The 15851-nt window shown below is 35.8% G+C and overlaps 1 pseudogene; it reads right to left on the bottom strand.

The window, feature by feature from the left end:
- Positions 1-1780: 1780 nt before the first annotated feature.
- Positions 1781-13085, bottom strand: LOC125922472 (cytoskeleton-associated protein 2-like; annotated as a pseudogene).
- Positions 13086-15851: the final 2766 nt, after the last annotated feature.

Genomic DNA, 15851 nt, shown 5'->3' with positions numbered 1-15851 from the left:
AGTAAAATTTCTCTGGCACTGCTTGTTCCTATTTATTCTTCAGGAAATCCGTTCTCCCTCAATTTCTTCTTAGATAATTTTCAGAGGTTCCTGGAAGTGTCAATCCTCCAAGACGTTAGTTGTCTCCATGACTGCTACATGGTTTTTATCATTTTTCCTTTCTTCTTTTGCTCCCTGAATATCCCAGTTATTGCTACCCCTAAAATGTCAGCTATGCTATCAGTACCCACTAGAGACACAACTCCATCTGCTGTTGCCAGATTCAAACATCTGCCCTGGGGGCTGACCTTGGTGCTCAGGTCTACACCAATTATTACTGACTGCTGATGTTGAGGACCCCACTGACTAGGCCAGGGATGCTGCCAAATTTGCCATCCTGTCTCCATCAATCAGCACAAATGTCATCTCTGACTTGTGTTCTCAAATTTTTAAGACCTCACATTATAGAAAAACAACTATTTCCCTTTTCTCTGTCTCTCCGGCTGTCTGTCTCCTCTCATCGTCTCTCACTCTCTGTATTTTTCACTGCCTTTTGTTTTTGAACAAAATTTAATCCTTTTGTTCTAGACAATACTTAAATATTAGGAAAGCTAAAATTTTAAAACTCAAAATACGTTGGCTAAGTTTTCTATACGTTACCTTTACAGAATGGTTCTGATTTTATTTTTCCAAGAGCCGTTGCCCCGGAGGAAGGAAGAGCAGCCTAGAATAGTCTCTGGGGTTTGTACTGTCTTCTCAGGCCACGTGTCAAGTAGCAGAGCAAAGAACAGAAGTGAAGAAGCAAGTGTCCCTTCCCCTCTCCTCTTGCTTGCTCCCCGGCCTTTTTTTGAAACATTTCTGAATAACACATGAAAAATTAGATTTGAATATAAAAAGCTAGATGACTACCCCAATTCAGAACTGTGTTTCATTAGAGGAACCCGGGCACAGACAGGACATGAATTGCCCCTTATCTACAAAGACATTGTGACAGAGGTCAAAGTTGCACAAAAAGTCATTTGCAATCATTTGGAGTCTCTGAGCAAAGGCATAGCTAAGCATCAACTCTGTAAATTGAGGGGATTTGACCAGATGGTCTGTCACATGGCATCTAGTTGAGAAGGCTAGCTTTTTAAAAAATGTATGTATTTATGTAATTGTTTTTAATGTTTATTTATTTTTGAGAGAGAGAGAGAGAGAGAGCTGGGAAGGAGCAAAGAGAGAGAGGGAGACACAGAATCTGAAACAGGCTCCAGGCTCACAGAGCCTGATGCAAGGCTTGGGACTGGTGAGATCATGACCTAGGCGGAAGTCAGACATTTAACTGACTGAGCCCCCCAGGTGTCCTTGGGGAGGCTAGCTTTTAAGCTCAACTCCTTCAGGCTGGGAGCACTCACCTTCTCTGCTAAGGCAGATGCTGGAGGGAAGGTCTATCATACTGTGGCACAAACCTTCTGCTATAAAAAAGAACTATGTTGAGAGTAAAGTAGATCAATAGAGTGAAAAGTTTTACCGTACTTGTGGGGTAAACTAATATTCAACAGTTTAGCATTTATGTATGCTATAAAACTGTGGCAAATTACAATCTTAAACAAATAAACCAAACACAGTCCTAAGGGGATGTTAAATTTGCCTAAGCCCAGTGAATTACTAAATCCTGAGAGCCTATAATCTGCTTGTCCATTAGACAGTTTCTTCCCGGTCACCTGGACAAAGATATTTCTTGTTTCCTGGAGGCTCTGAAACACCTTTTTAAAACAGGCATTAAGACATTAAGACTCAAGGATTTTCAACCATAATGTTACGAAGCCTCATTTTTACAGAATATAAAACACTCTGTTTCTTCCACTTCTAATAGCTTACTCTAAATTGTCTTCCTGCAGCATTTCCGGATTGCGGGACACAGGGTGCTTAATCGTGCTCACTCCTTGCTGAACGCCTTACAACAGTGAGGAGCTTCAAGCCTTGCACTTCTGGCATTCCGCTTATTTTAGGGATCCAGGTGATCTGTAATTTGATACCAAGATGAAGATCTTCTTCTGTCTTGGTTATTTGGGGTGTTGCTGTAAACTCCTCTCTCTCTTTTAAAGAAAGACAAGACTTTTCAGATTCCATCTTACGCCTCGCTCTTCTATTGATGTTATATCTGTTTCAGCAAACAAAGAGTCAGAGGTAACTCCTGTGATTCTGTTTGGGTCTTACAAATTATGAAGAACAACTTCTTGGCAACTCTTATATCCGTGTTGCCCCATTTCGAATGGCCTTTTCTTACAGCTCAGTAACATCAAAGGTGCTTTTACTTGGCGACAACTTTGCTGTGCAGATTCAGAATTTAGGAAAATTTTCAGCCTTAGGAAAACTAGGCAATATGATAAATATTTCATTAGAACGTACACCCCTTCAATGAGCTGCAGACACTCTGTTGGAGTGTAGTTAATTTTTTTTGGACAGTGCAAGTGGTGCATTCTTTTCTTCATGTTTTTCCATACTCTTCCAGAATGAAATATTCATTTCCTCTATTTTTCTTTTTGTTTCAACTTCCATAGGAGGCCATTTATAGATATTCCCCTTAGATTTCTGCCATTCATCCAGGTGTTTCCTTTGATCCTCTGCTGTGATCTTCTTCTTAATATTTGGATTAATTTGGGTCCCATTTGGGACTCTTCTTCCATTTATGGTTTTGTTACCAGCTTGAGTTTTGGGAGCTGTCTTATTGAGAAAATGGTTCTGGGGAAGAATCTTTTTCAACTTGGAGTCCAAAGTCTGTGCTTTTTGTTGATAGCCACTACTGCATTTATTCCCACTGGTTCCATTTGCTGTTATGTTAGGGGTGCTTGGAATGACTGAATTGAAACTGCCAACTGTCAAATTAGAACTTTGGCTTATGGCTTTTGACTTTTGCAGTTCACGTGATGTCTGAGGTCTAAAACAAGGTTGAGTGGATTTCTGATTTTGCTTGATTTTAGATGTCTGCTGGTATAGCCTCCCAGAAACACACTGGGGCATGTCCAGAGTTTGGTTTGTTTTACTTTCTTCGCAGTAATAGTGTGTGATTATAACTTAGCTTCATTTGGTTTTTCATATTTATCTCTATTAATCTTTATATCCTTTATGTCTTCGACCACTGGTTTCTTTGATGCTCGAGTCCTACTAAGGGTCTGAACATAGTGAGAGGAAACTGTCTTTGGGAGTTTTTCCCCTGGTCTTGCAAGATTTGTTCCTCTAGAGAGTTGCTGTGACTGTACGGGTGGGATCCTAATTTGAGTTTCTCCAACAAATTGTTTACTAGCTCTGTCTTTCAAAACAGCACCATTCCCTGAACTTTTGCCCAAGGCTTGTTTAGGAGCCAAACTGCTCTTGGTTTGACTATGAGCTAGTCTTTGGCTTAGCTATTTATTGTCCATAATTTAGAATTTGGTTTCCTCTCAGAGTATGGCAAGGTTTGGGGCAAGTTCTTTCTGTTAATCTCTTCTAGAAAGCTATCCAAGGTTTCATTTTCAACATGGTTATTGTCCACAAGGTCTGCACGTTTAGCGTTTCCTCCATCTGCTACCTGCTGCTTTGCAGTTTTCTTTTCTTGTATATTAAGTGATCCCATGGTTTTTCTAGAGAGTTCTCCAGTAGTGGATGATCCAGCTTCATGCTGTTGTTGACTATTGCTAGAAGGCTAACAGTTTGAGGTAGAAGAAACACAGCCTGAAGTCAGCCTTTTGCCCAGAAGTTTTGGTGGCTCCAACGTTGGCTTCTGCGATCTTGTGATATTATCAGGTTTAGGCTGGAGTTTAATGCTGATGGGTTTTGTAGCTTTGATAGGCAAAGCAAGATGTTTGCTAACATCCTTTTTGATATAATAGATTTAGAAGGTGGAGGATTCAGACAATTACCCTTTGCATTTAGATAAGTAAGGCTTGGTGGTTGGTGCTTCAGTTTTCCTTTGGCTGCCAGGTACCCTGGAGCTTTCTCTGCCTGTGGACAGCCCTGGTAGCAACATGACATCTCAGTGACAGTTTTTCTTCCTGTATTTTTAACTGTTTTGTATTTGTGTCTTAAGACACAGAGAAGTCAAAGGGGTATTTACCTCTTGGACCTTGTCTTAGGAAAGGAAAGATAGAACATAAGTATGTCCATAAATAATCATTACCTATTAAGTAAAAGAAAAATGGGTGATGTGACAGAAAATAACAGGTATGTGGCTGCTTTAAATATGTCAGGGAAACCTTTTGGGGATTATTTAACCTGAAAAGAAAAGCTAACCATGCAGAGCATTTAATATTCCATTTAGAGGCCAGAGCAAATTTATTTTCTTTAGGCAAGAGAGAGCTAAGTATATTAAGGAACTGAAACGAAGCTAATTTATCATTTAATTTATATGACTTGACTCTACTTTTATTTACTTTTTTCTTCGTATTCACTTATACGTGTACATAGACCCTACTGTTTTCTTAAATGCCTTAAATATGCCTGTATTAAAATGAATACAGTTTAGGCTCAAGTGAGATCCTCTCTGTAGATGAAAATATGCAGTAGTTTAAAAGGCCAAGAGACCCCCAAAGCTGTGAAAAACCCCAAAATCTAAGGTCATGTTAGGCCTTTCAAATGAAACTATAAGAAGCTCGACGTTTGTGGTCCAGCAGGGAAGAAGCTTAGAAGTTGCCACTTCATTTCAACAAGAAGCAATAAGCTGAACAAGCTGAAAAACTAATAGCTTTTCTTAGATCTGTAAGACAGAAGGGCTGTCACAGAGCAAACCAATGCCCCCCAACTTGGAGAAACCAATAGGCAAATATGAAGAATCGCAGCTTACTAGAGCAGAAACCCATGAGCAGAAATCATCACAGGGAAGGGAATCCTGAACTGTAAATGATGAACTGCCGAAGGCTCTGCGTTAGTAAGTCTGAGAGATAAAAACTTCAGGGGACCTAGAATCAGAAAAGGGGCCCCATGCTTTTCTGAGTTTTATCTCCTGGAGCTCTACCAGGTTATCACAGTGAATATTAGAAAAATCCCTTTCTGCTTACAGTAGGGGAGGGGAAAAGAACCATTTTGAAATACACCACAGCATTCTGTTCTTAATAGTATCTGCCGTAGGAGAAATTATTTAAGCATAGCCTAAACCGCTGTGGTTTTACCAGAGTCTAAATGACCCAAGGGAAGAGAAATATCCAACTCTAGCCCATTCTAGCTATCCTACACAGCTTAAGGAGTGAAAAAAATGGGGAGGCACTTGTGAAGATCACATTCCAGAGGCACAGACTCATTAAAAGACTGAGACCTAATCATAGAACAATGGAATGCTTGCCTGAGCAAGGATACCTCACCACCTTTACTAAAGGTCTATTTATCATTGTTCCATTATTGCCACTCAATTCAATAGTATTGGATTGGAGACTTCAACACACCTTTATCAGAACAAGATAGATTTGAGGCACCTGGATGGTTCAGTAAGTTGAGTGTCTGGCTCTTGATTTCGGCTCAGGTCATGATCCCAGGGTCATGGGATCCAGCCCCACATGGGCTTCATACTGAGTATGGAGCCTGCTGAAGAGTTTCTCTGTATCTCTCTCTCTCTCTCTCCCTCTGCCTGCTTCCTAGCTCATGCTCTCTCTCTCTCTCTCTCAAAACAAAACAAAACAAAACAAAACAAAACAAAACAAATGGGTAGATTCAGCAGGAAGAAAATCAGTAAGGACATAACTGAACTCAACACCATCATAAATCAACTGGATATATAATGTACATCTATAGATTACTTCATCCAACATCAGCAGAATATGCATTCTTCTCAAATTCACATGAAGCAATCCCCAAGATAGAACAAATTCTGGCCCATAAAACACATCTTAACAAATTTAAAATGATAGAAATTATGCAATGTCTGTTCCCATATCCCAAAGGAGTTAAACTAGAAACCAATAACAAAAAGATAGCTAGAAAATCCCAAAATCCATGGCGATTAAACAGTATACTTTTAAATAGCACACAGGCCAGAAAAGAAACCTCAAGAGAAATTTAAATATTTTGAACTACATAAAATAAAAACGCAATTTATCAAAATTTGTGGGTTGCAGCAAAAGTAGTACTTACAAGGAAAATGACAACGTTGGATGAATATATTAGAAAAGAAGCAATATCTAAAATTAGTTATCTAAGCTTTCACTTTAGGAAGGAAGAATACATTAAATCCCAAGTAAGCAAAACAAAAGTAATAATAAAAATTAGAGCAGAAATCAATGAAATTGAAATAGCAGGTGAAGGAGTAAATAAACTATGTGTAGTACATCTAGACAATGGAATATTATTGAGTGCTAAAAAGAAATGAGCTACTAAGCCATGAAGGAAACTTAAATGTATTTTACTGAGTGAAAAAGGCCAATCTGAAAAGGCTACAAACTGCATGATTCTAACTATTTGATATTCTAGAAAAGGCAAAACTATGGAGACAGTAAAAAGATCAGCAGTTGTCATAGATTAGTCAGGGAGGGATAGAGATGAATAGGTAGAGCACAGAATATTTTTAGGGCAGCAAAACTATTCTGTAAGATACTGTAAATGTGGATACGTGCACTTATGCATTTGTCTAAACCATAGAATGTAGAACACCCAGGGTGAATCTTAATGTAAACGATGGACTTTGGGTGATAATAATGTCCAAATGTAGTCTCATCAATTGTAACAAATGTACCAAACTGAAGATGTTGATAATGGGGAAGGCCATGCATGTGTAGGGCCAGGGGGCATACGGGCAGTCTTTCTTTCTTCTGCTCAATTTTGCTACGAACCTAAAGTCGTTCTAAAAAATAGTCTATAGAATTAAAAAATATATATAACTGTCAGCATTTATGTTGCTAGACATCAAATTAATTTAAGTAATCAAGATCAATGTATGACAACAAATCTGAAAAACATTATGTTAATGAAAGAGTCACTCAAGCCCACATATTGTATGATTCTATTTATATGAAATGTTCAGAATAGAGCATTCAATAGAGACAGAAAGTAATTTAGCAGTTCCCAGGGGCTGGATACAGGGGGAAATGGGACATGACTGTTAATGGATTTTTTTTCATAATTAAAATATTCTAAAATCAGACGCTGATTATGGCCGCATAGTTATATGAATATACTTAAAAACCACTGAAATGGGCATTTTTAAAGGATGAATTTTTATGGTACAAATGGAAATTGTATCTCAAAAGAAGCTGTTATTTTACAAGTTAAACTATACATGTCTTCAAACATTAAAATGTTGCTTTATAAGTGGATAAAATCAAACAGTAACAGAGTTACAAATTTCTCAGATAATAACAAGGGAATTTCCAAAAGGAACTCTAAAAAAGTCAGGCTTTTTTGAAGGAATTACAGGGAAAAAAAAATGTGTAAAACAAATTATAATGTTTATTTTATAGATGAGTAACTAAAGCTAAGTAAGAACAAGGACCTGGGCCAAGGTAACAAGGAAAAGAAACATCGGTGCTGGTACCTGAATTCTGGCCAATTACATTGAATGCTAAAAATGTTTTTCTGCTCTTGAAGTTTCCTTAAAATTCTGATGTCTTAGCAAATAAATATCTTTCTCACATTAAATCATATTTCTAGGACACAAATAAAAAATCTATAAGGTGTTAAAAAATTCATACTTTTAAAATATTTACACTTCTAACATTTCTCCTTCAGGGCAGAAGAAAGGGAAAATGCATATTAAATACTCCAGATAGTTAAAATTTCAAAAACATTCAGAACATGGCTAATAAAAATGCTTTGCAAACCAACTGAATTCTAACCATTATGACCACAGATTTGAAACTGCTACTATGAAACATTTGTGTGCATATGTGATGTTAAAGTCCTGTCTCATTTGTTTGGGCACCTAATTCAGAAACATCTCTTTCAATAGTATCGATTTACTGTGGAAAATAGATTATTGTATGAAAATAAGCCATTCATCAGTCTGTCACTATCAAATGAAGGCAAGTCAATCTCTCTGGATAAAAATTCCATGTCACCAAAAAAGATGCTACATCAATTTTTATTAAAAATATACATTTTGGGATGCCTTGGTGGTCCAGTTGGTTAAGCACGTGACTCGGTTTTGGCTCAGGTCATGATCTCCTGGTTCGTGATTCAACCCCCCTGTGGGACTATGTGTTGGCGATGCGGAGCCTGCTTGGGATTCTCTCTTTGAGAGAGACTCTCTCTCTCAAAATAAATAAGCATTTAAAAAAATATACGTTCTGTTTATTCATTCATTCTAAATATTCATTTGGCCTATCAATGTCAGGTACTTTAGTAAGTTCTAAGGTTGTGATATAGACCAACGTAAGATATCTTTAAAGGAGTTCCCAGTTTAGTTGAAGAAACAGGCATGTAAATAGAAATTTGAAATACTTATGATAATTTGAAGGTTGATATAAGCATATAGTATAGAGGATTGATAAATCTATTGAATGGGTAGATGAGCTGCAGAGTCAAAATAAAATTTCTCAACTAGAAAGTTAAGAGCGTCTTTTTCAAAATAAAATATGTGTGACAATTATGAAAGCTGCAACTGTTCCAGTTTTCAAGTAAAAAGCAACCCCCAGTGCCTGAAAAGGTGCTCGACATAACTAATCATCAGGGAAATGCAAATCAGAACCACAATGAGCTATCACCTCATACCTGGTGGTTGAATGGCTATTATCGAAAAGACAAGAAATAACAACTGTTGGCCAAGATGTGGAGGGGAGGGAACACTTGTGCACTGTTGGAAGAATTGAAAACGGGTGCAGCCACAAGGAAAAAAGTACTGAGGTTCCAAAAAAAAAAAAAAAAAAAAAAAAAAAATAGAACTACCATATGACTCAGCAATTCCACTTCTGGGTATTTATCCAAAGGACATGAAAACACCATGTCAAAGAAATATCTGCACACCCCCCTCCCTAAGTTCGTAACAGGATTATTTATCATAGCTAAGTTATGGAAACAACCTAAGTGTCCATTGATGAATGAACATGTAGAGAAAAAAATATATATGAAATATTTATAAATATAAATATATATAATAGAAATAGAAATATAGGAATATTATTCAGCCATAAAAATAGAAGGAAATTCTGCCATTTCTAACAACATGAATGGAACTTGAGGGCAAAATGCTAAGTAAAATAAGCCACCCAGAGAAAGACAAATACTGTATGATCTCTTTAGGAAACTGAAAATAAACAAAACAAAACTCATGGTTATAGAGAAAAGATTGGTGGTTACTAGGGGTGGGGACAGGAGATGGGCAAAATGTGTAAAGGTGGTCAAAAGGTATAAACTTCCAGTTATAAAATAAATACATCCTGTGGATGTATTGTACAGTATGGTGATTAACTTAAAAGAAAAAAAAAAAAAGATCAGTACCTCTCAGCTACAACCTAACTTCTGTGCTTACAGAAAAAGATATCAGTGTAGTTTCAGACAAGTAAGAGCACAAAATTATGCATAAACTTAATGAATTGCATTATCCTGCAAACAGATGATACACCATATGCACAACAGAACATTTAAGAGTTTGGGATTCATTTGAGGGTTTGTAATGCAAAACATCATAATTTTTCTGATATTATAGTACTTTTCAACTAATTTACTAGCTAATACCTTTGAGGAAGTTAAGTGCATAGGAAAATTCTATTATAAGACAGAAAAAAGGATGAATTACTAACTGGGAAACAACTATACTAATCTGGAGAAAATATTTTGTAATGAAAATATGATTAAATCCTTTAGCTGCAAGCAAATTTATGAACTCATAAAAAATCACTACAAAATAAAATATGTAATATACATAATTTTATTAAGACAACTTTATATAATATCTTTACTGTTATTATTATATATTTTTTTAATTTTAGAGAAAGCGCATGAGCAGGGGAGAGGGGCAGAGGGAGAGAGAGAGAATCTTAAGCAGGCTCCACTCTCACTGTGGAGCCCAATGTGGGGCTCAATCCCATAACTCTGGGATCATGACCCGAGCCAAAATCAAGAGTCAGATGCTTGACTGACTGAGCCACCCAGGCACCCCCAACATAGAAATATGCTTATTTAAGCAAACAAAACAAATAAAATTTATTGTATTTTTAGCCATAGAACTGATCTCATAAATATTGTCTATGTGATATAATGTCTTAAATTTTAAACACCAATAAATATGAAAGAACAAAATTCTGACAAAACTGTACATATAGTAAAAATTCCTTTGATTGGCTCACATCAGTACTTTTTACATAATTTGAAGAAAATGAGATAGTTGTGCTGATAGCTGATGGGAAAACCTGGTCTAAAAATGTTTAATTCAGTGTTTTCCAAGACCATCTCCCAAAGAGTGTGTGCTAAGATTTCTAAGCCCTAGTAATTATGGAAAAGGATGCCAATTTTTTCTCTACATCATACATTTTTTCATATAAATGCACAAATGTGATTATAATATTAGACATATTAGAGAAGCATTAAGTAAGTGCATTTTCTTCCATTTGTGTGTCTCCATTTCCCTCTATCCACTTAAACCTAAATATATTTATTTTATTGAAGGGTTCAAGACAGATTTCCCCAAAATATACTGCTTTGGCAAAATGATTATTTTCAATTTAAAGCAATTGAGACCTAGTAAATTCAGGAAAGCTCTTCACCTCCCCACAACTGCCTAAAAGGATTTATATAAAGGCCTTGCTCCAGGAAGAGAGCTTGTACCATAGATAGCTCTATTATGATATGAATGGTGTATGGCAGGCAGGGAGGAACGTAGCAAGGCCAGTTTGACCCAAGTCCTCTCTGTCTCATGGTTTCTAAGTGCATTATTTTCCTTTGAATACCCAGACCCCTACCTCTTTCTCCTTAGCTCAAAATGACATATATACCTCATTTTACCTGTCGTTGGAATTTCCATGTCTGTGTGGATTCCCATATACTATTAAATTTTATTTTCTCCTGTTAATCTGTCTCATGTCAATTTGAGTCTTAGTTCAGCTAGAAGGACCTTGAAGGGGACAGGAATTCTTGTCCCCCAACATTGTATAAATAGACCATACTAAATATTCTCATTTCTATGAGCTCTCTAAGTGGTTTATGTCTACTTTTGAGTTTTGTTTGAGTCATTTCATTATTTCAGATGCTTTAATGTGTCCACAAAAACCTGCAAAGCATTGTAGAATAATCATGTTTTAATTTCCAAATATTATTAAACTGCTGGAAAGCTTTAACTTATAGCATATTTCCTGCAGCATGTTTGACAATATTTACTGCATCCAAATGTTCTACATGCACACTTTTTTATTTTTTGAAATTTAGAAATTTTATCAAATCTTGCCAAACTCCTTTAGTAATAATGTTTTATTTCTTAAATTTGTTGATACTTGATTATTACTATTATTATTGTTTATATATATATATATATATTTTTTTTTTTTTTTTTTGAGAGAGAGAGAGAGAGAGAGAGGGTGCAAGTGAGTAAGAGACAAGTGAGCAAGGATCATAAGCCCAAAGCAGGGCTCATGTTTTACCTGAAGCGGGGCTCATGTTTGCCCAAAGCAGGGCTCATACTCACCTGATACGGGGCTTGTGCTCACCCAAAGGGAGGCTTGAACTCATGAAGCATGAGATCGTGACCTGAGCCGAAGTCAGATACTAAATGATGGAGCCACCCAGGCACGCGATACTTGATTATGTTGGCATATTTTCTTATATCAAAATGCTCTTGCCTTCTTCCTATGAACTTCACCTAGTTGCACAGTAATTTTTTTTCCCTTAGATAAATTGCTGGATTCTTTTTTTTTTTTTTCCTAATTGTTCATTTAGATTTTTGTATTAGAATATGTCTGAAAGCTCATAGTATTTTTTTTATTTTAAATGTATTAATTACACATTAATAATTAACAAAGTATGCCTAGCTTTATTCTTTTTCTTTTTAAACCTGTCTGAAGTTCAGTGAGTCTCATCAATCTGATAATTTAGTTCTTTATTCAATTCATTAAGAGATTTCTTTATATATTTGTTACTTACCATCTCTTAAGCTCTGTCATTCATTTTTTTTCTTATGGAAGTCCAATTTTTTTGTTATTTTTATTGTATCTACTCTATAATGGCATGTTTTTTTTTGTTTTTTGGTTTTTGTTTTTCCCACATAACTTGTGCCACTTAATATTTTCACTTTGTGCTTGGAGACATTTCTTTTACTCGATCTTCTATACCTGTAAACGGTTCACAATTTAAGCATACTATCCTTCAGTTTACCTGCTGAAGTATTTAGTTGGGAAATCTTAATATTTTTGTTCCAGAAAGCCTTTGTGATTGGGATTCACTTGAGTTTTCTTGAGGCTTTTTGTTATTCGTTCAAAGTAACTTTCTGTCTCTTGGAGCAACTCTGTTTTGCTGGCATGAAACGTGTTTGTGCTGACTGGATCTTCTCTCTGGCTGCTAGAATCCCTTAGATGATTTGTTATTCTCTCTATTAGCCTTTAGATCTGGTGGTAGGAGTAAACAAGTGGGGGCAGTTTGGCTGGTTTTTACAGCCCTGAGCTAGTGGTTCAGGGGCAGAAGGGCTGTAGGTCCCCTGCTGAGCAGCAGGATGAAGCCTTTGCCATTCCCAGGTCTCCAGGCATATTCTCAACTTTAAGAGCAGAGGACATAGTCCAGCTTTTCCCTAGTTTCTAATATCACATGCATTGGACAAACTTTCATCAATGTCAAATTTTCCTCTAGGGATCTCCGTGTGCCAGGGATTGCAGAGAATATGGCGATTCTGTTCTAGCCCAAGGAAGAGTCCTCATCAGTTTTCTCTATCAAGATCTCCTTCAAGCCTAAAGCTTCTCCTGTTCCCATCTGTAGATTGATTTCAAGAGCTAATTGACTTGGAAAAGACAGCCAGGAGTCTGGAGAAAAGGTATAGAGAGCCCCATGTATTCCTTTGGTAGGGCTGCCACTTAAAAAGTACCACAGATGGGGGCGAGGAAGGACCTTAACAGAAATTTATTGTCTTACAGATATGGAGGCTAGGAGTCCAAAATCAAGGTGTTACCAATTGGTTCCTTTTGAGAGCTGTAAGAAAAGGATCTGTTCCAGACCCCTTTCCTTAGCTTATAGATGTCCGTCATCTCTCCGTGCCTCTCTCCTCTTCTTTCTAGGATATCTATCTCTGTGTCCAAATTTCCCCTTTTTATAACTTTTTAAAATATTTATTTTTGAGAGAGAGAGAGAGAGAGAGAGAGAGAGAGAATGCGAACAGAGGAGGGGCAGAGAGAGAGGGAGACAGAATCTGAGGAAGGCTCCAGGCTCTGAACTGTCAGCACAGACTGCAATGCGGGGCTTGAACTCACCAACCTTGAGATCATGACCTGAATCAAAGTCCGATGCTTAACTGACTGAGCCACCCAGGCACCCCCAAATTTCCCCTTTTTAAAATGATACTAGTCATACTGCATTAGGATCCCTCCTAATGATTTATTTTAACTTGATCATGTCTATAAAGATTCTATCTCCAAATAAGGTCACATTCTGAGGTACTAAAGGTTAAGAATCCAAACACACCTCTTTTCAGGGGTTATGATTCAACTCACAACAGCCATATTTAGGTCAACTGTCTATGATATTTTATGTATATATAAAATGATACTTTGCCTAATATATCAGTGAAGGCCTGGATTGGTCCTGACCCCACATACCATAAATGTGGGCAAACTGTAACACAAAATTCTGGAGGTGGATAGAATAATAAAAGGACTCTAGTTCAGAGGACCTGAAGGGATCATGAGAACCACAAACACATTATCATAAGCAATCCTAGAATTTCACATGTATGTTTTACACATTACCAGCTGAACATAAATGAGAATTTTATAAAACACTCAAAGGTGTTTGCTACTACAGAAGTTTTTAATTTTATCTATAAACCACCCTTTTCGGTTATTTATTTGCATTTTCACCAGAGTAAAAGGTAAAACATAAAATATTGCCTTTCCAAAACATTAAAACAAAGAAAAAAGAAAAAACCTTACAAGTTTAAAGGAGGTCATTGAGTTTAATCACTATATTTAGTGTCAAGTGGGAGCTCACTAGTAAAACAACTCTGAGTCTGCATTTCAATTAAGTTTAGAGAAAGGTGGGGGAGGGGGGAGTTGCAGAGGAAAAAAAGCTTTAGTCTGAAGATTCAAAAGTAAAAGAATTAATGAGCCATGTTAAGTGACAATTTTTTGTTAAAGAGGATAGTTAATAGCTATTTAACTAAATGGACTTTTAGAAACATTCTAAAATATGCCGCTCGAAAATATTTTTATAAAGTTTCCTAATTTAAAAAGGGAGAGTAAGCAATTTTCTATTGCAATCAAATACACAACAATGGGCTCACAACCATTAGATTAATTGGTTTTATATCATGTGTATTCTCATTATCACTATATAAGTTCTATATTGATCCCACATTCTTGGAACAATTGGTATTATTGATTAAATTTAATTTTGTCAATCTGTTGGCTCTAAAATTTTGCCCCATAATTTAATTTGAATTCCTTACCTACAAATAAAGTTGAACATCTTAAGTTACATAAATGACCTATTTCTTCTTTTTTTTAATTCCTGTTCATGAAATCTTTCCATGTCTGTTTTGTATTGTCAGTCTTTATTCTTCTTGATTTTGTTAAAGAAATATTCTACATATCCATACTTTGTCTACTATATTTTTATGTTATTTTTAAGGAAACATCTGTCTACAAATACTTTGACAACTATATTATAATAATATATTATTATTAAATTTGTCAAATATTTGGCTTTCATGATCATCTAGTTTATCTTTGTTTTCCACTTTATTTTTCCTCCTGCATTTATTCTTTCTTTCTACACTTATGAACATCCAGTTGTTCATTCCAACATCCAAAAGATGTATCATATATTGTTAATTTTCAGCCTTGATTTATGAACATTTAACAGCACACATTTCTAATTAATCACCAGTTTAGCTGCTTTTAATATGCATTTTATTATCATTAAGCTTATTTTGTGATTTGATATATATTTATATATTTGTTTGTACCCACAAGTTTCTTAATGCATAGTTATTCATTTTAACTTGATTAAATATCAGTCATAAATGCATTCTCTGAAATGATGGCACTTCTTTAAATTAGTTGGAACTTATAGAATACATTATTATGTTCACTTTTTACAGATGTTCAACACATGCCTAAAAAGTGCTTAATTTGGAGGAGGTAACATTGTATATTCATTACATAAAATTTGTTTACTATACACACACACACTATATATATGTATATACTAAATGATGTATTTATAATATATATAATAAACACTATATATATATATATATATATATATATTGTTTCATAATTTATATCCCGATTTTTTGTAAGCTTGATCTAACAGCCATTGAATAGTATGTTAAAATGCCTTTTTTGGATGCCTGGGTGGCTCAGTTGGTTAAGCATCTGACTTCTGCTCAGGTCATGATCTCACAGTTTGAGGTCAAGCCCCACATTGGGCTCTCTGCTGTTAGTGCAGAGCCTGCTTCAGATTTTCTGTCTCCCTCTCTCTCTGTCCCTCCCCTGCTCATGCTCTCTCTCTCTCTCTCTCTTAAAAATAAAATAAACATTTAAAAAAGTTTCTTTTTAAAAATGCCATTTTTTTTTGTATTACAAGTTTTAAAGTTATATTTTTAAGTGCATACATATTTAGAAGTTTCATGTCTTTCTGGTGAAAATTTTTCATTACATAAAGACCCTTTTTGTGTGTAAATATGCAATTTTCTTCAATTTTGTTTAATATTAGTGTGGCTACACCAGCTTTTATCTATCATCTATCTATCTATCTATCTATCATCTATCTATCCATTTTTTATTGGTTAACAG

Source organism: Panthera uncia, chromosome B1, assembly GCF_023721935.1.
Source record: "Panthera uncia isolate 11264 chromosome B1, Puncia_PCG_1.0, whole genome shotgun sequence".
Classification (NCBI taxonomy): Eukaryota; Metazoa; Chordata; class Mammalia; order Carnivora; family Felidae; genus Panthera; species Panthera uncia.
The sequence above is the reverse complement of the archived record's forward strand: the minus strand, read 5'-3'. Positions and strand labels throughout refer to the sequence as shown.